Here is a 24,237-nt window from a genome sequence, read left to right as displayed (position 1 = left end):
ATTGGCCTCACAATAGCGGTAGCCAAATGGATCAACTGGTCTGCAGGTCCCGATGGTGGGGTTGGGGCACGTTCACCCAGCAACAGTGACCGCAGCATCACAGACTGAATGGTATCAATGTGAGAGTCAGTGTTAGATTCTGCAGTGCCTTAATGAAATAGGAAATGACTCCACAACTACATGATGAAAGAGCAGCGCTCCGAAAGCTCGTGCTTCAATTAAACCTGTAAGACTATAACCTGATTTTGTGTGATTTTTAACTTTGTACACCATAGTCCAACACTGGCATCTCCAAATTAATGAAATGGGGGTATGGGACGGAAGATTCGGTTAGTGATCTTAGGAGTGAAGAAATCTCTGCGAACGGCTGGATTTGAATGCTGAAACACAGAGATGTGAGTGAGCAGAATTTGAAGGAAAGAAAATCATCACCTTGGAAAAAATACCATGTTAAAACAATTGATTCCTTTGTGTTTCACAAAAGCAGGGGCAGATGGAACAATTACTGCCGTGAATCAGACTCGAGCTGAGGTTGCTGCGGCCACAATGCACAGTACTAATCACTATACGATCACGGCATCCCACACGCAAGTACGCTAACAGCCCGCAATATGTACAGTAGCAGAGGAAATGTTCGGCAGATCACCAAATGCACAATATCAGTGCTAAGCGAACAGTGGCAGATATGTGGGAACTAAGAATGGGCTGACCGTTTAATGGGCTGATGCCCCCGGAGGCTATGTTGCTTCCGTCATTAATATACTGAAGGCTGGGATAAATAGATTTCTCCAAAAAATCAAAGACTCCGAGGACAGTGCAGGTTTTGTTGAAATGTATGCTTCAATAGTAATGCAGTTTAACATCGGTTACTTCACCAGTTTCTCCCCACAAGGCAGTAACCACTGCTGCCACAGAGTCCCAATTCCCAGCCCCAGAATCAGAGGACCTGACTGGCGCAGTCGCGAAGATCCAACCGGAAATCGAGATGGGAATGAGGTCGCAGAGATACTCGATGTCTCCAGTGACACAAACGTTGAATGCACGGTACTTCGATGACGGTTTAGAGGCGCATGCAATTCCGAGATTGGGAGTGCTCCTGGTCAAAGGCAGGGCAGAAGGGAAAATTTGTTCCCGTTTTTAATGACATAGCAATCTACAGTGCATCTTGCTGAGACAGCTGAGTGCCACAACTGGAACGTGGGCGGCTGGTTTGAAGTTTGAATTTGCTTCACTATTACCCACTTCCCTGGAATGAATTCCTTTCACCATTTTTTTCCAATTGTTTGGTATCGTCCTGCAGTCTGCGGCCTTCTTCCTCATGGTTAATTGCATGACTAATTGTTTTATGATCTGCACACTGCTGAATCACGGCCACTCCAATTAAATAAGTAAATATGAATCATTGATCTACGTGAGAAAACAGTGGAACTCACTGCAGGCATCCTTCGTAGGTTTGCAGGCGACATCAGAATTGTAGACAGCGAGGAAAATTAACTAAGATTCAAAAGGATTTTCATCCAATGAGTCGTTGGACTGAAAAATGTAACATGGAGTTCAATCTGGATAAACGGAAGGTATTGCATTTTGGTACAACAACAAGAGTAGGGCTGATATAGTTAGTTAAGGGCTTTTACGTAGTGTTGGACAACACGGAAGCTCGGGTAGCAGGTACATAATTCCTTGCAGTTTGTATCACATACAGACCAGATGGTTAAAAGGCATTTGGCATACTTCTCCTTTGTGTGTCGGAGTTGGGACGTTATGCTGAAGTTTTGCTGGACATTGACAAGGCCTCTTCTGGAATATTATGTCCAGTTCTGGTCGTCCAATTGTACGAATGATATTACTCAGCTGGAGCAGGGTCGGAAAAGGTATGCATGCATGTTGCCACGTGAGGAAGGTTTGAGTTATAATGAAAGGCTGGATAGGCTGAGACTATTTTCAGATTCGAGATTGAGGTGCTGGAAACACACAACAGGAAAGGCAGCATGCGAGGAGCAGGAGAATCAACTTTTCACTCAAGTGTCGTTCATCAGGGTCTTCCCCGAAACGTCAATTCTCCTGCTCCTCAGATGCTGCCTGACCTGTTGTTCTTTCCCAGCACAACACTGCCGACTCTGATCTCTCATCTGCAGTTCTCACTTTCTCCTAGTGGAGACTGTTTTCGCTCGACAATAGTGGTTTGAGCGGCGATCTGATCGAAGTTTATGACTTATGGAGAGGTAAGTTCGAGTTAACGAGAGTTGACTTTTCCAAGGAGGGGGATTTCAAGACGAAACGGCCTATGTTTCAGAGGAAAAGAGAGAATTTTTCTTTTAATAAAAGACATGTGAGGCAGTTTTCTTGAGAGAGTGTTTTACGTGTAGAATTAACTTCCTGAGGAAGTGATGGATGAGGGTACATTTGCAACATTTAAAGCACAAATGTCTCCATACATGAATGGCAAAGTGAAATTCTTAAAATAAAATCTATTCATTCAAGCCTCGTACATCAGTTATTTCCCAGAGGACAGTTAAAAGTCAACGCATCTTGAATCTCATGTGGGACAGAACACATGACTGTGGCAGTTTGACTCCCGAACTGGCATTAGTGAATCTGATGGGATTTTCCACACAACTGATTCAGGTCATCACGAGACACTTTAATCCAAGGTATTTATTGAATTCAAACTCCACCATCTGTCATGCCAGGACCTGAAACATTTGTCCCCAAAATATTACCTGGGAGTTTAGATTAACGATGCAGTAATAAAACTACAAGGACATTATTTCCACTCCGTGGGTACAGAAGGAGGGAGACTGGAACGGATTAGTTTGGCAGAATGTTCAGCATGGATTGGTTGGGCCTGTTTTCATGCTGTATGACTTTCTGACTGACGCTATGGAGCAGGCTGTTGGTTGGGATTAACAGCAGCATTGACAGCATAATCGATCACCTGATGGGATATGTAATCCTGCTGGAGTCTCCAGAGGTTGTTTTGCTCAGTGATCCTTTCCCATCACGGGACTGGAGAACGGTCTCCCGCCAGTGTTACTGATTAAATGAGTTTCCATTTCTGGGGTTAATTGACTCCCTTCCAACAGTTCCCACATTTCCCTGCTTTCTCTGTGGTATCTGCGTAATATTTTCTTCACAGGGTGAACAATCCTTTCTTATTCTGTCCACACATATGCAAATCCTGTTGGCCATGTTATGAATGTGTTTTCCTTGTTTCTCATTCTCCCACAGGGTGTATCACTGATCAGAACAACAATTATTCATTGCCCCTTGTTCATTGCTGCCTGGCTGCACCACACAGCCGGTTACGATCCCAGCCTCGGGTGTCTGTCTGTGGGCAGTCTGCATATTCTCTCTGTGTTTGAGTATTTATTCCTCCCTATGAGCAAAGATGTGTCGGTTACAGGCACCAGCAATGGGAAATTCAGGCTTATGGGATAGGAAATATCGTGGGGTCTGTTGGAATGCGCTTCAGTGGGACAGTGTGGACTGGAAGTCGACTCGCCTGCTTCCCCACACAATGGGGATTCTTGAATTAAGGGTCAGCTAATGTTGTTCTGGTCGTGGAGACTCTCATACGTAGGACTGGCTAAAGATGTTAGAATATCCTGAAAAAAGGACAAGAATGAATGGGATTTCAAGAAATTAAAGTCATGATCTCTGTTCCTGAGGTCAGGCTCGTATTCCAGGTTTTATTCGTCGAAAGTAAACATCACCGTTTCCGTGTCCCAACCCCAAGGATGACTATTTTAAAATATCACCCCAACACCGCCTTCTCCAGGTTGAAGTCTTCACTGTGTGGAAGAAACTGATACTGAACTGATGCAAGCAAATGCAGCTGCCACCGCCTGTGTGAGAAACAGATCCAAATAGCAAAATTATCTTTTAAACCCACCACTGCAAACTTTAGGGCTCAACGCGCTCCAGTTGTGCCACTCAGCTGTCTTAGCAAAATACACTGTAAATCGCTATGATAGTATAAACCGGGACAACCACTCCCTTGAGCAGGAGCACACTCAACTGAGGAATTTCTTGCGGCTCTATACCATCATAGAAGGACAGCACGCTCACCTATTTCATCACTGGAGCCAAAGAGTAACTCCGAACACTCATTCCCATCCCCATTTCCGGATTTGGGCGACTGTGCTGCAGTTTCTCTGATTCCGAGGCTGGGAACTGGGTTTATGTGTAATTATCTGCAACACTGATTATGGCCTTGAGGAAACTGATGAAGTCGTCGATGTTAAGCTAAGATGCTATTGAAGCATACATTTCAACAATATCCGTACTGTCCCCCGAGTCTTTGATGCTTCTCGAAATCTATCAATCTCAGTTTTCAACATTCTCATTCAAGGGATCTCCACAGCCTCTGAGGACACCGAAGTTAAAGATTCAGCTCATTCTCAGTTCCCACATGTCTGTCACTGTTCGCGGAGTACTTATATTGTACATTTAGTGTTCTTCCGAACATATCCTCTGCTTATTGCTGCTTGCAAGTATCCTGTTCTGTGTTCGTGGTTGTCTGTATTTTGCATTGTGACCACAGCAACGTCTGTTCGAATCCAAATCACAGCACTAAATGTTCTCTCCGTTGTCCTTTTTGAGACACACGGTAAGGAATTAATTGTTTTAACTTCAAATTCCGCTCTCTCGCATCTCTGCGTTTCATATATCAGAATTCAAACACACCCGTTGTCGGAGATTCCTCTCCTTCCCACGATCATTAAACCTCCTTTCTGTCCCTCCTCCCATTTCTCTGAGGCAATGCACAATCTATCACTCCCTTTCACATTCATACTGTTCTGTCTGTGCTGCTTCTGCGGTCACTGTTGTTGGGTGAACGTGTCCCAATCTCACCATTGGGACCTCCAAACAAGTCGATCCATTTGGATACCGCAGTTGTGAAATCAATCCCCATGTAACAGTTTTTACTGACATAGGCCAGAGACAATTGGAGCATCAGGCCCATGGAGAAGACCCAGGGCAGTTTTCGGGGGAAAAAAATTGAAAAGGCCATCTTTTGTGGCTTTCTGCGTTGGTCTCGCTGTAACTTCATAGGACTGATAATCTTGAAACCAAGGTAATAGTCTGGGTTCTCGGGCTTGAGTCCCTCCATTCCAGATTGTAAAATTTGGATTCAGCAAATATCTGCAATGAAGAATCTAATGACTACTACAGATCCATTGATTATTGTTGAAAAGTAAACATCTGGTTTACTGGTGTCATTTCAGGATGGAATCTGCTATCCTTACTTGGTGCGGCCTGCATGTGACTTCAGACACATAGCAATATGGTTGAGTCTCAACTGCCCTCTGGGCAATTCCGAATGGGTAATAAATTCTGCTTAGCCAGAATCGCCCTCATACTAATCCAGATATATTAAAACAAATTCTCATTAGGCTCTAGCAAGTGTGTTGTGTGCAGTTTTGAAATTCGCATTATAGTAAGGATGTCATCACACTGAGAACATTGCAGGAGATATTTACCAGGATGTTGTTTGGGATGAAGCGTTTGAGTTGTGAAGAAAGACAGGACAGAGTGGACTGTTTGTCGCATTGCAAAGGGGATGTAGAGAAGTCATGAATGAGTTAGGGTATGGACAGATTTGACTGAACGAGTTTCCCATTGACTGAAGGATCGATCAGCAGGGTCCAGAGATTTAAGGAGAAAGACAGAAAGGTTTGAGAAGATGTGCAAAAAACTTTATCAGCCAGTGGGGGGTTGGAATTTGGAATATACTGCCTGCATTGTTCAGAGCGGCAAAAACCTTTATAACCTGAAGAAATATTCAGATGTGAATTTGTGATGCCAAGACACATAAGGACGTGGGATAAGCATTGAAAAAACCGATTCAGTTCATTAGGAAGTTGTTTTTCACAAGTGTGGTCACAATTGGCTGAAGGCCCTCCTTTGACATTCTGTCATCGGTAGTATACTGGTTCGTGACCCGCCTGTCACAGGGCTCAATTCTCCGCTGGGAACAGTGTAAATGTTTTAAAACTGTCACTCCATTCCCAAGTTCGGGCATTGAATCCTGTCCTTCCATTCTCGATGGTGCATGTCACAGGAAGGGTAGTGCTGCCTGAATCAGTGTGGGGAAGGGCTACAGCTCTCAGGGAGGCAGAGTGTCAGTGAAAGTGCAAACACGTAACATCAGCAATCTGTACATTGTATCTGTGTTGGAATGAAAAGCATTTGACAGACTCCACTGGATTGTAGTGTTTACTGGAAGCAGGACGGTGAGGAAGAAACAGCGTAAAAACATTCAAATATGATTGCAGAAACATTTCCCTCAGCACGAATGAAATTGTAATGTACAGAGTAGTGTTTCGATACATTGAATTTGGGTTCATTTACTTTGATGAGGCTGAGTTACCAGGCTATAAAGCCATTAAAAATGATACAGCAATTGCTCACTATGATGGAACATTGACTCAGTAATTCACACTGCTGTTTGGTCGGAGGGTTAGGTTGATTGCCAAAGTTAAATTGCGCTCTCGTGTCCAGGAAGTGAATTAACTCAGTTAGGTGAATTAGCCATGGGTAACGCGGGGATGAGGTCAGAAATCACAGGACGACAGGTTATAGTCCAACAGGTTTATTTGAATTCATAAGGGGGAGAGCTCACTCTTCCTCAGGTGAAGTATACGGGAATAGGGAGGGGAGCGAGGTCTGGGTGAGATGCTCTTCAGAGAGTCGACACCGGCTCGATTGACTGAAATGTTCTTTCTACACTGTAGGATTCTGTGATTCTATCGGAGAGGATAATGATGGTGTTTACTGGTGTGTAAAACCATTAGAGACGATGCTGGCGAGGTATACTGAGGATGAGATTTTATTCACTTGTCTTCTTGGAAAATTGAGAACAGTTATCCCTGAACCAAGGAAGACATAGTGGGGGTTTTTCTAGTTAAGAAATGTTTGGGCAGAGTAAATGGGTGGAAAGTTCCCTCTTTCAAGTAAGTAAACATCTAGATGTCAGGCATTCCAATCTTTCGAATAGAACCTTTGAAGGACAAAGAAATGATGAGAACAGAATCGCTGTCACTCCGAGAATCTGTCTTTCAAAATTTTTGAAAAGTCAAATTTGGTGACATACAAGGAATAAATTTCACAAGGAGAGCGACAGCGTGTGGCTAGGGAAAGGAGTAGGGTTGGGGTGCAGTCGGTCGGAAGTTGCGGGGAAACAATGTCTAATTTGGTTGACTTTAAATGTAAAGACATTTCGTGAAGATGTGCAGCTGAATAAGATTCGATTCCAAAACTCTAAATTTTGAAAGATTTGGCATAATATTCCACTTAAAGCATTGTAAATGGAACTGAGCGGATTTTTATTATTACGATGAGAAGATATTACACAATGAATGGGAAGTTACCAGTTGCTTGGAGATCGACTTCGTGCTTTAATCATATGCGTTAAAGATGTAAGAAAAACACCATGATGTTTGGTCCATTTAATACTCGGTGAAATCTGCCAAATTAACGAGCAACAAAACTGTACTTTAACCCTCTGCTTTTCTAAGAAGTCTTCTCCTTAAGCTGAAATAAAGTCGGAGTAAATTTGAATACAACATTAATCGTTCCAATGAGATAAATCTAATTCACTTGCGAGATTATAATGAACATTGTCAGTTTGCAGCAAAACTAAAATGAAACGAACAAACAGCGTTTCCTGCGGTTTAATCCAATTCAGGTTCAGCCATATCAGAAAGGCCATTGAGCCACAACATCGCCTTTATTTCCCTCTCCGTGGCAGCTTCTCCACGTGAGAGAGGAAGTCACTGAAGAAATTATGAGTCGAATGAAGGTGAGAATATGACGTAAAAGTCTTGTTCTCTGTTTGATTCTGACACAGTTCTGACTCAGAACGTATCACTGACAGCTATTCATTCTGACGAGCATGGCTATTTATTGGAATTTGCTGTCATTATAATTCTGGTGAAAGCAGAAACACTTTGGAGTGGATTCGATTCCGCTCTGTAAATTTCTCATCCATGGCTTTCACTGCATGTAACCTGATGAGGTCACATGCCACCGCTCTACAAAATGTGCTGAGGAGACCGAGCGATTATGGTGGTAGGTTATTATACTGTTGTTCTCCACATTCACGGATTCGAGTCACACTCTGGTTGCTAACTTCACAAACCGCTCCAGCAGTTTTCATTTGCACCTCAAACTCTGGTATAGACTGGATCGTGAATCTTGTTCTTGTGCTTTACTGCACGGGAGATTGACGAGCAACAGACACCACATTACAGTCGAAATGAAGAGCGAGAGCAGTCATTCTATTCAATTGTACATGAACTTGTTGTAATCAGAAAGAACGCATTTTTCTTTCCACCCCATGTTCCATCTTGTCTTTCTATGAAGTTACGTCGAAAGAAAGAGGTACAGATCATAAGAGATTGGGAGCACAACTTTATCCAATGGGTTGTCCATGAGTATTTTAACCAAACACTTCACACAATGATCTGATCAGTATTTCAAAGACTCACTCGGAATTGGAACCGCAGAAAACTTCTCCAATGAAACGAACCTTTCATTCTACCACAAATTTCTGCTGTGTGTGAAGGATACAAGGATCCATCATCCAGCATGATCACTGACTTGCCAACTGTGTAAGGTCCACCAACTTTCTTCAGCAATCACAGCTACTGGACACAGACACCTGTGCTGTGCCCCATGTCATTTGTGGCACCCGGGCCACAGCACATTTCTTCTTCCTGAGTTTATGAGGCTTGTTCCCGATCTGTCTGATCGGTTTAACAAACGTTTCCTAGCACTTCAGCCCATCCCCTCACAATTCTGAACTTATGAATAAAATAAGGCATTAGACCAAATGTTAAACAATGTGGAAGTATGCCACTCAGCCCATCGAGTGTGCCCCACCATTCAACGAACTCATGGTTGATCTGATAATCTTCAACTCTATTCTTCTCACGTACCTCGACAAAGTTCCATCATCTTTCTGATTAACTATCTGGCACAGTTTGAAATTAATCAACAATGCAGTCTCAACAGTGGATGCCACAAAAATGCCACAGACTCTCTGACCCCTGAGCAAAGAAATTACTCATCATTTCTGAATTAAATAGGCAATATCTAATTCTGTGTTCATGTCCATTGGCGCTCTCCTCACAGCATAGGGCAAGCCATCTGCCTGTAACTATCCTGTCAAGATCCAGTGAATATTGAGCGTTTACAATTGTTATCATGTGATTATAGAGTTCCCCTCCACCTCCTTTGTTTCAAGGAGAATAATCCCAGCCTTACCAATCATTCCACAAAGCTCCATTTTATAGAGTTAGCAACATTTTTGTAAATCTCTGCTGGCCCTTACAGCGAACTTACGAAGTTATGAGACAGGTGGAGAAATTTCGGCGAGGAAACGGGTTGAAATTTCAGGCGCAGATGGGAATTGAAACTTGAAATCAGAAAGCGATTGGAATTGGATTGATCCACAGAAGGACCAAATGCAGCAATGATAACTCTGACAAGTGAGAATTTATTCATATTCGATTGACATTCAATTGCTTCATTGTAACTGAATTCCTCCGTGTAGTCGTCCTGGGAGCTAGTATTTAGGATAAATGGAATCTGACCGCCCATACAAAGAAGTTGACTACAATAACATGCCCGTTGGTTGACTTTGTTTGATTATCAACTCAATTCTCGTCTCCGTGAAGCCTACATCGTCTGCGATGCACAAATTAGATTTTTAACAGAACTCTCTCATTTCCCTTGGTGGGTGCCGCTGAAATACCACTGAAGGAACTGGACACCCTCCATGACAATGCAGTCACTGAATTGCACACTCTTCAACAGAATATTTATTCCCTTAATTTCTAAGGCACAATTGCAGCATAGTGCACGACCTAGAAGATTCACTGGAGTACGTCATCCAGGTTTTGTTGACAGAACCTTCAATGTTCAAAAGCTTTACCAACTATAATACAAGATTGAAGATGAACTGAAACGTCACCGTTTGCAAATTACCCTCCAAGAAACATACCAGCATGACTTGGAGAGGAATCAGTGGCAAATTCATTGAGTGATGAAGCGGTCTTGATGGTCAAAGTGTTATACTTCAGCCCTCCACCTCTTATCATACATTTTTTTAAAAATTGACTATTGCATTGACCAGACTTGTGCACATTCCTTTGGTTGTTTCCTAAATTGGCGCTTGCTAAAGATCGAATATCATCCTCAGACTGAGGTCAACAACAGAAAATATCCAAAAACCCTCTCTAATAACTGATCTCCCTGTCCAACAATCTTCAGAGATCTGTGACTGTCCACTCCAAGATCTCTTTGTTCCTGTACACCACTCAGAATCCCCACTGTTATAGTTTCAACTCCCCAAATTCATTACCACTTATTGGTCTGGATTCAGTTACATTCGGCATTTTTCCTTTCTACCTGATTGTTACATCCCTGAGGTCCCTGAAATTATTAATCATAGTCAACTATACAAACAACTGTTTTATCTTCTGTCAACTTTTAAACCATGACTCCTACAACTAAGTTTGAATTATCGATCTACGTCAGGAAACAGTGTACTCCAATGGAAATAGGCATCCAAACATGATTCATTTTTGGATGGGATGAACACCTGAAATAACAGCAGAATCGGACCCTTGTTGTCATTTGTAAACCTGATGGTGACTCTACAGGTTGGTCTGCTGACTGATTCCTTCTCACTTGTGGGAGGGTGAATGACCTGTCCAAGTTGTGACTGAGCAAGTGAGTTTACACTTCAGCGGGTAATTGAATCCCTTCTTACAGACCCCGCCCGCATGGACCTGACTTCATTGCGGAGTGGGTATCCTTGTGTCTGTTTAGTTTGGATAAGCATTTGAATTTGAGTTTACGCTGAGACGACTCCCATTTATCCCCGTCATCCATGTATCTTTTTTATCCTTCCTTATTCTCCCACGGAGTGTGACCATCATAGTCTGAACAGCACTTGTTGTTCATCCTTAACTCTCCTTGACCTGAGTCAGAGGGAATTTATGGGTGAACCGCACGATTGTCCGGCTGGAGTCATATATTGGCAGGTCTCGTTAAGGACGGCAGATTTCCCTTTTGAAGGGAAATGAAAGAATGGGTTTTCAGCAAATTAAAACTTTTTGTCACTCTTCCTCTGAGCGGGTTTATATTCCAGATTTTATTCATCAAATCTAATTACTACCAGCTGCCATGCTCCATTTTCCAAATATCGCCATTACATTTGTAGATGACACGAAGATTGATGGAGTAGCAGAAAGCAAAGGGGATTGTCAAAGAATGAAGGTGAATATAGATAGACTGGAGAGTTGAGTGGAGAATTGGCAGATGGAGTTGAATTCAGGCAAATGTGAGGTAATGTATTTTGGGAAGTCTAATTCTCGAGCCAAGTATACTGTGAACGCAACAGCCTTGGGTAAAGTTGATGAGCAGAGCGATCTGGGAGTTCAGATCCTTTGTACCCTGAATGTAGCTGCACAGGTAGATCTAGTGGACAAGAAGGCATCTGGCGTGCTTGCCTTCAACGGACGGGGCATTGAGTATAAGAGCTGGCATACTAAAATTATACAGGATTTTGGTTCAACCGCATTTAGAATGCTGTGTACTGTTCTGGTCTCCAACTTACCAAAACGATGTGCACGTTTATGAAAGAGTGCAGAGAACGTCTATGAGGATGTTGCCTGGTCTGGAAGGTGCTAGCTCTGAAGAGAGGTTGAGTAGGTACTGTTTGTTTTCATTAAAGAAAACGAGATTGAAGGGGACTTGATTGACGTCTACAAAATCATGAAGATTATAGCCAGTGTGGATCGAGAAAAGCTTTTTCCGAAGGTGATAGATTCAATAATGAGATGTCACGCGTTCAAGGTGAGAGTTCGATATTGGAATCATTTTACACAGAGGGTGGTAGGTACTTGGATAATGTTGTCTGCAGAGGTGGTAGAGGCAAGCACGGTAGATTCATTTCAGGTGTGTCTGGAGAGATGCATGAGTAGATGGTGTGCAGAAGGATACAGTTGGTTGGAATTTGGTGATAGGTTTAGATAGTGGATCAGCTCAGGCTTCGACATCCAAAGGGTCTGTTCTTGGGCTGTAAATTTTCTGTGTTCTCTGTTCTTCTGTGTTCACCACACCATCAACTTCATGCTACATTGCTATATCTCAGAGAATTACATTGTCAATTCCAATTATCACAGAGGGAATTCGAATATGACATGTGGCTGTGTCGGAAAGAAAGTGATGTACACTGGATTGGAATGTTTACTGTGAGCAAGAGGCTGATTTGACGAGATTTGATCAAAAACAGCTTTTACTGTCAAAGTAACAAAACAGCGCATTGTTAAGGAACATTTCAGAGAATGTTTTCAATTAATTGACCTCTCGCTTAAGACTCCAGCACGCTTCAGCTGAGCCAATTTGCAGTGCAGGTTAATGCTGCTGTTGCATTTTAATAATCTAATGTACGGAGACAGTTATGCCCTTCCTCCCCGGCTTTGACCAGGAGCACTCCCAGCTTTGACATTTCATGCACCTCTGTACCATCATATAAGAACCATGTCCTCACTTTCAAACCAATCATTCCATTTTGATACCGTGGTTGTGAGATCATTTCTCATGGAGCAGCTTTTACAACATGGACCATAGATTATTGGAACATCAGGCTCAGGAAATGACACAGTGTAGCAGTGAGGAAAATAAGATTTATTTGGAAGTACCTCTTTCTGTGGACGTCTACATCATTTATTTCACTTGCTAATTTGATTCTATCTTGTCCATTGTGTGCAGTTCTGCAATTCACATGATACCACGGATATGATAGCACTGGAAATGATGCAGGAGAAATTTACCAGGATATTGTCTGGGTAGAAGAGTTTCAATGATGAAGAGAAATTGGATAGTCTGGAGGTTTTTTCTTACAGCAGGAGAAAGTGAGAGGAGACATCATTGAGATGTACAAAATAATCAGGAATATGAATGGCTTGGACTGAAATAAACGTTTGTCTTTGATGATGAGATCGATCATAGGGGGAGGGGTAGGGTGACATAGAGTTAAGCATAGAAGAGGAAAGATTTGAGTGAATGCGCAGAAAAATGTTATGAAACAGCGGTTGGTTGAAATCTGGAACTCAGTGCATGCAAAGTTTGTAGAGGCAGAAATCCTCATAACTTTCAGAAGTTCTCAGATGTGAATTTTGTGATGCCAAGACAGACGAGGCTATAGGCCAAGTGGTTTTAAAAAGTCTTCGGATAGAGGGAATTCGAATATGACATGTGGCTGTGTCGGAAAGAAAGTGATGTACACTGGATTGGAATGTTTACTGTGAGCAAGAGGCTGATTTGACGAGATGTGATCAAAAACAGCTTTTAAGCGAATGTTCATTTCCAGTAATACCAAATAGACTTCTTTTTGCATAAACTTCCTGGATAGTACCATCGCCTGTTGCTGCGTGAGATCCTGTTCAATTCGCTTCCAGGATGAATGCTTGCATATTGGGAGGACTCAGTGGGTAGAACTGAACCTTTCCGCTCCAGAAACCCGCTTGCGATTCGAGACTTGTGTGACTGACTGTGTGGAATGTGCACTCTCATGCTGTCTCTGTCCCTTGTGAGTCTCCTCTGGCTGCTCCGATTCCTTCCCACAATGCAAAAGTGTGCAATTCAGGTCAATGACAAACAAAATCTGAATGGACTGTAAGTGTTGTAAATCAGAGACAAAAATCAGAATTGCAGCTCGGGGAAAACAGAATGACCATTTCGGGTCAACAGACTCTTACTCGGAACTGTTTTTAATTCGCAATGTTAATTCTTACTTCTCTCCACTGATGCTGCCTGACTCGCTGAGCTTTTGGAACAATTTCTATTTTTATAAGTGGATCATAAATGCGGATTTAGAAAGATAGAGTGGGGCAGTGTGAATCTCTTGCACGGCACAGTACAGACTCAACTGGCCAAATGGTTTCTGTATGCACTGTGTCTAATTTCATTAACTCTGTATCTATAAGTATTTGTCGTTTTTTTTAGTCTTTGGTTTTCACATCTCTCCTGTCATGTGAATTGCAGAACAGGACAATCGACGTTTCGGGCATAAGCCACCACTAAACCGTTACCACCGGACACCTGGAAGATGAACGCCTCATATTCTACCTTGGGACCGTGCAACCACACGTGATAAATGTGGATTTCAAAAGTTTTCTCTTTTCTCCTCCCCCACCCCCACATTATTAGAGTCTGAAGAATCCAACTCAGCACCGCCGTCCGGACCCATACATCCCTCCCCCTCTAACATATCACCTCCTCTCCTGCCTCGAACCACCATTCGCTTTCCCAGCTACCTTGCACTCAACTCCAACCCCCTCCCATTTATCTCCCAGCCCCCTCCAATAAGACTCATTCCTGATGAAAGACTTATGCCAGAAACGTCGATTCTCCCGGTCCTTGGATGCTGCCTGACCTGCTGTTCTTTTCCAGCACGACACTATCACCATGTCGAAGATAGACGATCTCAGCTCAGGATTGTTATCTAAGAGCGAAGAAGGATGAGTGAGGAAGTGATTATGGTGCACATTAAAGGGATCGGTATGTGTGATAGGAATAAACTTCTTATGGGAAGAGTTAACAACCAGGGATCTCCATCAAACGCAAGGGAGAGGATGTTCAGAGGAGATATAGGAAGTACGTTTTAACTCTGAGAGTGTTGTTTACTTGGAATTCACTGTCTGAACGTGTGGTAAAGCTAAGCGCCAGGAGTATTTAGCCGAATACTTGAGAAGTTAGAGCACACATGGATAAGGATGAGGTACTGGAAAGTGGGGTGAAGTTAAACAGATGTCTGATGAAAGAACCGAACACTGTAAAGAAAATACAGAGCATGAAAGCATGGGAAGGTAAAGACATGGAAACTACTGGCGATCTGTTACAAGGGGTCTGCGGAAAGTTACACTCGTCAAAAGGTCCCTGGGGCAGTGTGGCAGGATAGGAGAAGAATTGTGGAATGCTCCTACACCAACTAGCAGAGTCAGACTGGGCTGAAATGGTAAAATGGCAGGCTGAGATAATAACAATCAGTAAAGTCAGCCCTGCCTATCTAATGGCATCATGGCAGTTTGGGACAAGTCGTGATAGTACATACTAAGGACATGACTTTAAATAATTAATTGATAGTTCAGTCAGCCTGCTTAAGACGCTTGTAGATGGAAAGATATGACATTAAATATCTAATCAGTAGTTAGTAGAGTCAGCTTGGGACAGGAAAACATTGTGGTAGATGGGGTAGTTAAATATCTAATCATGACAGGTTAATCTGGGATTGAAGTTCATTGTCGCATAGGTGGCAGTAGAATACCTCATGATGAGAGTCGAATAATATTAAGTAGATTTATGAAAAACCATAGTGGCAGAAGTAGAACGATCATGGGAACTAACACTATTGTTTTATTGTACAGCTGGAGTGAGGTAATTCTGACGAACACAGTTGGGCATTCTGATAAGCTAAAAAACATGATTAAAGAAAAGGTAAGAAGTTATGGAGTTTAATTAAGATACATGCGATGTGCGGCACTTTGGGAAAGCAAATCTTAGCAGGACTTCTACACTTAATGGTAAAGTACGAGGGAGTGTCGCTGAACAAAGAGACCTTGGAGTGCAGGTTCATAACACCTTGAAAGTGGAGCCGCAGATAGATAAGATAGCGAAAAAGGCGTTTTGTATGCTTTTCTTTTTTGGTAAGAGTGTTGAGTACAGGCGTTGGGTGGTCATGTTGTGGCTGTACAGGACATTGGTTATGCCACTATTGGGATATTGCATGCAATTATGGTCTCCTTCCTACCGGAAAGATGTTGTGAAACTTGAAAGGGCTCATAAAGATTTACAAGAATGTTTCCAGGGTTGGAGGATTTGAGCTATAGGAAGAGGCTGAACAGGCTGGGGCTGTTTTCCCTGGAGCGTCGAAGGTGAGTTTTACAAAATTATGAGGAGCATTGACATTATAAATAGACAAAGTATTTTCCCTGTGTAGGGGAGTTCAGAACTAGAGGGCATAGGTTTAGTTGGAGAGGGGAAAGTTAAGAAAAGAACCGAAGGGGCAACTTTTTCACACAATGGGTGGTACGTAAATGGAATAAGTTGCCAGATGATGTGGTGGAGGTTGGTACAATTGCAACATTTAAGAGGCATGTGAATAGGAAGGGATTGGAGGAATATGGGCCAGTTGCTGGCAGGTGGGACTAGATTGAGTTGGGATATCTGGTCGGCATGGACAAGTTGGACAGCAGGTTCTGTTTCCATGCTGCATATCTTAATGACTCTGTGACTCTATGCCAAGAACCTCAAGTTTCGGGGGATTCAAGAATTTATTTTCTGAATGTCACTGTTTTTGTTTGCAACTAAAAGATCTACTCCTTGAAAAACTCGCCGCATCTCCTGGTCATTGTTGACATTTTCTTCACGACAACCGCAACTTTGGGTGCAGTAAAATTGTGGCGAGTGCAGGTCTGTAGCGCAATGAAAAGTGTGTTAGATTTCTACAAATTTGGTAACTTTGCTATTCAAAGTTTGTGAGTTTGAACCGCTTCAGAATTGGAGTTTAGTTCAGTTTTCAGCTGAATCATTGACTGTTGTGCTGATTCATCACCAATTCCTGTCGTCTGGAGTTCCCATCCCTGCTACTGACCAGAGGAAATTCCTTACCTTCTTGGTTGTGCGTTTTTACGGAATCATGATCAGACCAGAATGAGATACTCACCCGCAAAACCTGCAAATTTCGTGCAGAAACCCACTGTCTCTAAACACATTTCCCTCCCAAAGTTGCACAGAAATGTTCGATTGGTTAAATTTCTTTATCCCGTTCTGTGACAGGTTGTTGTGGATGAGCTGTAGAGAGGCATTGACGTGTTTGGTCAGCCATGATGGTATCAAACGGCGGGTAGTACAGGTATTTGGAATAGCTTCCTTCTGTTCCTCTCTTTCTGAGCTGTTTCTTGCAGAGTGTTTTCAAAATTAACATGATGAGGGCAATGTGATTCTACAGTACGGAATATCAAAGTCCTCCCGTTTACCCCACCGCTCTCACAGCCAGAACAGACAGCTCCTATTGCTGATGTAAATCAGATAGTGATGGATTCTTTCAGGCTGCATCAACAGGGTCAAAAGTTCGATTCCAGTCTCGGTGGACTGACTGTGTGGAGTTTGCACATTCTCCCCGTGTCTGCGTGGGTTTTCTCCGGGTGTTCCAGTTTCCTCCCACAGTCCAAAGATTGTGCAGGTCAGGTGAGTTGGTCATTCTAAATTGCCCATATTGCATTTGTCAGAGGAGAAATGGTTCTGGTTGGGTTACTCTTCGGAGGGTTGGTGTAGACGTTTTGGTCCGAAGGGTCTGTTTCAATTTTTGGGGAATCTAATAATCACAGCAAAAGTAGAGCAGTTGAGCTAAAGTTCCCAAGGTACGTGTCGGTCACGTGACAGGTTCGCTGTCTGCGGCTCGAGTCGTGCAGTTGGTCAGCACTGAAGAGTTAAAAGTGCATAACATGCCAAGGCTGTAAGTTCAATGCTTATCTAAAGGTGCTGTTACTGACATTGACCGGGGATTATTGGAGCATCAGACTGAAGCGCAGTTGAAAACAATGTTGAGTAAAATAGCATTTATTTGAAAACTCCAGTTTCTGACATGGGGAAAAGATTTGCCTTTCTTAAACATGCCAATTATTAACAGAAAATCTGCAAATATTCCCCACGTGAATATACATCTGTGGATAGAGAAACAGAGGTGAAGTTTTAGCTTGATGACCTTCCTCAAATCGCTGACCCAGCACTGGATTACATCCTGGGAAAGTCTGTATAAATAGTTTCATATCATTCAATTTCATGTAAGCTGCACAGCTCATTAAACCAATCGAAAGTATTAGATTTAACTCTTTGTCGAGTTTGACTGTAGTCAGTAAACCTAGTAAAGGATCTGGGCAAGTAGTTTTACTTTTGTGAGGAATAAAGGGTCAAACTGGAATAAGTTTGAGTCTTGACGCAGGATTTTTCAAGCGGAAATAAAAGAGTATTAAATAGACTCCCTCCCCTTTCGGTTGATCATGACCAAATGTTCAAGACAACAGATGGCAATGATAATGATGTTTTACATCGACAGGCCAAGTCTTGCTCACTGGAGGCACCACAGAATTATAGATCAGATAAGCGGTGGAGATGATGATCCTTGTGGAAACCTGAGACAGTGACAGAATTAATCCCACGCTGTTGGTCTCACTTTTCTCATAAACCAGTTAGTCAGCGGACTGAGCTGACAGACTTCCATTCAATGCAGAGCTAAGTCAAACAGCTCAGTTCATTCACAGTATACAATATTTCATGTTGAATAAGTGGCTGCACATTCGAAATCCACTAGCTCTTCTTATACTTAACATTTCCAGTTGCAGATGGTATGCAATTTTTTTCCTATGACTGTTAACCAATTCAGGAATTTTTCCATTTTGCATTCCCATTCAGGCAGCCCATAATTACTGTCGCTGTTTAATTCTCCCAGTGTCGGCGTGGGATTCCTCCGGGTGCTCCGGTTTCCTCCCACAGTCCAAACGTGTGCAGTTTAGGTGAATTTGCTGTGTTAACTTGCCCGTAGTGTTAGGGGCAGAGGTAAATGTAGCGGAATGGGTCTGAGTGGATTGCGCTTCGGCGGGTCGGTGTGGACTTGTTGGGCTGAAGGACCTGTTTCCAAACTGCAAGTAATCTAATCTAATCTAATATCTTTCTTTCTGTCTCTCTCTATCTCTCTCTCTATCTCTCTCTCTATCTCTCTCTGTATCTCTCTCTTTCTGTATCTCTCTATCTCTCTCTATCTCTCTATCTCTCTCTCGCACTGTCTCTCTATCTCTCTCTCTATCTAATCTAATATAATCCAACCTAATTAACTCCTTGTCTATGTGCACTCGCTTTTCAAATCAGATCCTAAAATGATTGTATTTCTGAAAATTGACCGCCGAATTCAATAACTGTCAGAATAAAAAATGCCTACTCCAAACTTCTTTATCGTGCCCCGATGGGTTTGAAGTTCTAACCTCTAGTTTCCGCTCACCTAAACAAGGAAATTTCCCTCGTACTTACTCTTAACAACTTCACATCAGCTAGATAACTTCTTTTCGGACACAACTAAGTCTTTCCTGATTTCTCCCGCATTATTCCTTATCTATGCCATCATCCCATTAAACCCCCTCTTTTCGTTTTAGTGGCTTTATCTCCCAGTAAACCTCATTTCCATAATTTCTAACGACATGGTATCATGACTGTGTCATTCCTTACGTCTTTGTCGTCCAGTAAACACTGCCCATGTCTTTCATCATGTCTTTATATCCCTGGATATTTCAACCTGAGAAAGAATGCTGGGTCCAATTCAATGAATGAAAACTCACCACGAAGCCGTGCAATCTTAGTCCCGAAACAGGAAAGGTGGAAGCATTTTCAATTACAGCTGAATGGATTGGTTGCAACAGAATCGGGTCAAATCCTACTCACATACTTGACTGTTGTTCTTATAGTTATTTGTTCTTTCCGTGTGCTGAAGTAACACAGTGAGGGATCAATTACTATTGCCAGACATACATAAGGGGGTGGGTATGAAATGCTGAAATTGTGAGATCAGAGCAGTTTTTATTGCCAAACCATTCACTGTTCGAATATCAGTCTTAGGAATTAGGCAGAGAGCGATTTAGAACGAAATTTGAGCAGGGAGGTTTACCGCATGATGTCACACCAAATCGTGTGGTTACTTTATTGTTTACCTCATTTGTGTGTTTTGCCTCTTTGGGGATTTTGAAGTTATCCCCTCTGTACAAAAGTTCCGTGCTTTTGCACCATTACACAAAAGATGCAGTGCAATAACACCCAACGCTGCTTGCACAGATATTGACCCCTGTAAACAGCATTGTGCACTCTCCTCGAGTCTGGAAAATAATTTGCTGCATTCCCGCTCTTATGGCTCTTTTCATTACATCAGCTTCTGTTTTTCACAGAATCCGATTCAGCAGATCTTGTCACTGAGTCATTTCTTTGTATGTGTTCAGATCAGGTGAGCAGAATATCACAGTCCATAACCCAGAAGTCAGACCATACTCAGGGAACCATAATCTGCTCTTGATCATTTCATGAACACCAGGGAGAAATATCGATGCTCTTCAAAATTTACTAACCTGTTTTTCAGAAGCAAGATAAACAGTTCCAGGTTTCTGCTTTTGTTGTCACACGGACCAAGATTGTAAATGCTGGAACCAGTTGAGACTGTCCGCTCTCCCACATCTATTTTCTCCCCAGGAAGTGTTAACTTGATGGTCTGAATTGGATTCTTCTAAAAAGAAGAATATTTTTATCCATTGATTTCTGGTTTATGGGCCCACTAGGCTCCCTCTGGGCCTCTGTATCCAGCAGTTTCCAGCCGTCTTCAGTTTTTTGTAGCAAGTACCTTCGAGGATGATATTAAAAGATGTTCGCTGTGACTGTGTGATACTCTACCAATGGAAACAGCTCCATCAATGGAGGCAGCTCAGTCCGCTGGAATGGGATAATTTCTGTAGTATGTCCTGCGGATCAGATACAGTGTACTTTATCATTCAGATCATGCAGAGTGAGAGCGCTCGAAAAGGCCAATTGGACACTCCTACCTCTGTCTGCTCGAGAGTTACAAAATATGGGTTAAAGCGGAAGCACTGGAGATTTGATTAGTTTCAAGTGTTTACGTGAGGCAGGAAGCAGAAAAAATAGACTGTGAAGCGATTGGGATCTGAATACAGGAGCAGCATATAGATTGTACAGCGCAGAGGAGAGCTTTGAAGGATTGAATTCTGGTTGATGGGCCGATCATGCTTTCACTTGGCCACGCTGATGCAGAAGATAATATGTCAATGTCTCTTGGAATTGAAATGCCATAGGCAAATATCACCGTTACACTGCTGTAAATTCCTTTTTCCAATGTGACGACAGTCTGTGTGTAAAATAGCTTAAATATTTAATCCTTTCTCAGAAACAATCCCATTCCATCTCATTGTATTGTCTTCTTCCCACGTTACCTGTTATTGTGCCTGAACTGAAGTTGATTTGCTCCTTCTGCATGTCTTTTACAGTCTGAGTGATATGATGCATTTGTACTGATCCACCTTCTGACATAATTTTCCACTTCACTTCAGCCCGGCCTAACTTCGCTATCTGACACCATTCCCGTTGTCTGGGTGTTAAGCGCTGGTCCCAGATCCAGCCTGCCCTCACCCAAAATAAACACAAAATTCAGACACACTGTGATGAGTGCAATCAAGGGACATCTGCACTCCGAAGTCATTGATTATTCCTAGGAGAAAGTTCGGACTGCAGATGTTGGAGATCAGAGTCGGGAGTGTGGTGCTGGAAAAGCACAGCAGGTCAGTCAGCATCCGAGGAGCAGGAGAATCAACGTTTCAGGCATAAGCACTTCAACAGGAATAAGGCTTGTGAGTCGGGACTGAGAGATAAATGGTAGGGATTTGGGGTTTGGGGGAGATCGTTGGGAAAGCCATAGTTGGATGAAGGTGAGGGAGAAGATGATAGTTCCGAAGGAGCAGTGATGGAATGGGTCCAGAGGGCGGTGCCAAGTTTGAGGCTTGGGACTTGGGGCAAGGGAAATGAGGAAACTGATCAAATCCACACTTATCCCGTGAGGTGACAGAGTTCCAAAGCGGAATATACGGCGTTCATCCTCCAGGTATTGGGTGGTTATGGTTTGGCGCTGAAGGAGGCCCAGGACCTGCACTCTTTGACGGAGTGGGAGGGGGAGTTGAAGTGTTCAGTCACGGGATGGTGAAGTTGGTGGGTGCGGGTGTCCCAAAGATGTTCTCTGAAATGATCTGCAAGAAGGTGTCCTGTCTCCCTGATGTAGAGGAGACCACACTGGGTTCAACAGATGCAGCAGATGACATTGTAAGTTGTACAGGTGAATTCCTAACGAATGTGGAAGGATCCCTTGGGGCCTGAGACGGAGATGAGTGGAGTGGTGTGGGAGCCGTTTTTACCCTTCCTGCAGTGGCAGGGAAAGATGCCAGTAGTGGGGTGTGTGTTTATTGGGGGTTGTAGACCTGGCGAGGGGCTCGTGGAGGGAATGGTCTTTGCTGAATGCTGATAGGGGTGTGGAGGGAAATATATACCTGATAGTGGGTTCTGTATGGTGATTGCAGAAGTGGTGGAGTCTGATGTGTTTCATGCTGAGTTTGGTGGGGTGAAAGTTGAGGACCATGGGATTCTGTCCTTGTTGCGGGAGGGGTGGGATTTAAGGGCGGTGGTGAGTGAAGTGGAGGAGATTCCCTGGGGCATCGTAAACCACGTGGGAAGGAGACCAACTGGGACTTTCTGAGGTGGAATTGGTCATCCTTCGAAAAAATGCACTAGAGGCGGAGGAATTAGGAATAAGGGATGGTGTTTTTACACGCGTTGGGATGGGAAGAGGTGTCGTATTGTTAGCTGTGGGAGTCGGTGGGGTTTTAATATATGTCTTTCATTGGTCATTCGCTGGAGACGGTGATGGACAGGTCCAAGAAGTGGAAGGGAGTTGCCAAGAAGATCCAGGTGAATTTGAGGTCGGGGTGAAAGATCTTGGTTGGTGGATTGTTCAACCTCCTCGTGGGAGCAGGATGTGGGGCCAATGAATTCATCAATGTCGCGGAGGAACAAGTGGAGAGAGGTGCCAGAGTAACTGCGAAAGACGGACAATTCCACATATCTGACAAACAGGCAGGCAGGCATAGCTCGGTCACACGTGGGTGCCCATGGCTACACATTTGGTTTGGAAGAAGTGGGAGGATTGAACAGAAAAGTTGTTGAGGGTGAGGACCAGTTCAGCCAGCTGGATGAGGGTGTTGGTTGAAGGGTACTGGTTGGGATGGGGCGAGATGAAGAAACAGAGGGTATGGAGACTTCCGTCATGGCAGATGGATGTGCAGAGGGGCTGGATCTCCAAGGTGAAGATGACGCGTTGTTGACCAGGGAAATAAAAGTCTTTAGTGAGATGAAGTACATAGGTGGTGTCACAAACGTAGTTGAGAATTTCCTGGACTGGGGAGACAGGAAGGTGTTGAGGTAGGAAGAGATGAGTCGGGTCAAACAAGCGCAGGCATAGACAGCAGGTCTTCGGAAGGAGGTAGAATCGGGCAGTGCAGGGTTCATGGACAATGAGGTTGGAGGCTGTGAATGGGAGATTCCCCAGAGATGATGAGATTGTGATGGTCTGGGAGATTATGCTATAGCGTTTCGTGGGTATGCGACGAGGTGGCTGAGAGGTTAAGGCGATGGACTGCTAATCCATTGTGTTCTGCACGCGTGGGTTCGAATCCCACTCTCGTCGCTATCTTTGGATTATCACACTGTCTTATTGAAATTGGAACTCCAATGGTTAGTTTATCTGCATCGACCAGATTATAAAACCTCAAAGAATAATTTGAGACTGATGCCTGAATTTAACGACATGTAGACTGAATTGGGATAATAAAAAGGAACGCGATTGTCTTTTCCAAGTCAAGTTACTGTGAACGTTAATCTTATGAAAGAGATCCAGGGAAGCCAAATAACGAGAGATGTGATGTGCATATTTAATGCTATGGGATTCGTAATGAGTGTTTTGTCTCATGAAATCTGGAGCAGGTTGGGTAGAAGTGATTCATCTTGGTGATAAGAGGACAGAGCGAGACCACAAAATAATAGAGATATTTGAAAAGGTGCAGGGGGTGGGTGTAGTGGCACAGAAAACTGGCTGTGAATGCACAGCAGAGAATTGCTGATGTGGGTTCCGTGATTGGACTGGACAGACTTACACATTGATCTCGCCCTTTCCCCCTTGGTCTTGCCATTGATGAATGCAGGACATAAAACACCGATAAACACAAGAAGTGGGAAGCAAGCTCCCTCTCGTTATGCACACACTGGATGCATCACACTGAACTATGAACAACTGGAGAAATCAGCATGTTAACTGCAGGAAGTGAACGTAAATTGTGGATCAATAACCACAGATTAATGCAGCATAAACATCTAAAGTGTGTTTAAACGAATGTCATTAACAGACGTTTCGTTCTAATACCTAACATTGCTTTCGTGGGAAATCAAGTCTCACAAACTTGATTGAGTTTTTTGAAGATGTAACAAAGAAGATTGATGAGGGCAGAGTAGAAGATGTGATCTATATGGACTTCATGAAGGACTCATTAGGAAGGTTAGACCTCATGGAATAAA

At 43.2% G+C, this 24,237-nt stretch overlaps 1 non-coding gene across 1 annotated transcript; it reads left to right on the top strand.

Moving 5' to 3' along the window:
• The first annotated feature begins 23,271 nt into the window (after positions 1 to 23,271).
• On the top strand, positions 23,272 to 23,353 carry trnas-gcu (transfer RNA serine (anticodon GCU)). The gene has a single exon. It is a non-coding gene; the product is annotated as a tRNA-Ser (tRNA).
• Positions 23,354 to 24,237: the final 884 nt, after the last annotated feature.

Source organism: Chiloscyllium punctatum, chromosome 21 (genome assembly GCF_047496795.1).
Source record: "Chiloscyllium punctatum isolate Juve2018m chromosome 21, sChiPun1.3, whole genome shotgun sequence".
NCBI classification, from domain to species: Eukaryota; Metazoa; Chordata; class Chondrichthyes; order Orectolobiformes; family Hemiscylliidae; genus Chiloscyllium; species Chiloscyllium punctatum.
This window is presented reverse-complemented; position numbering and strand designations above follow the sequence as displayed.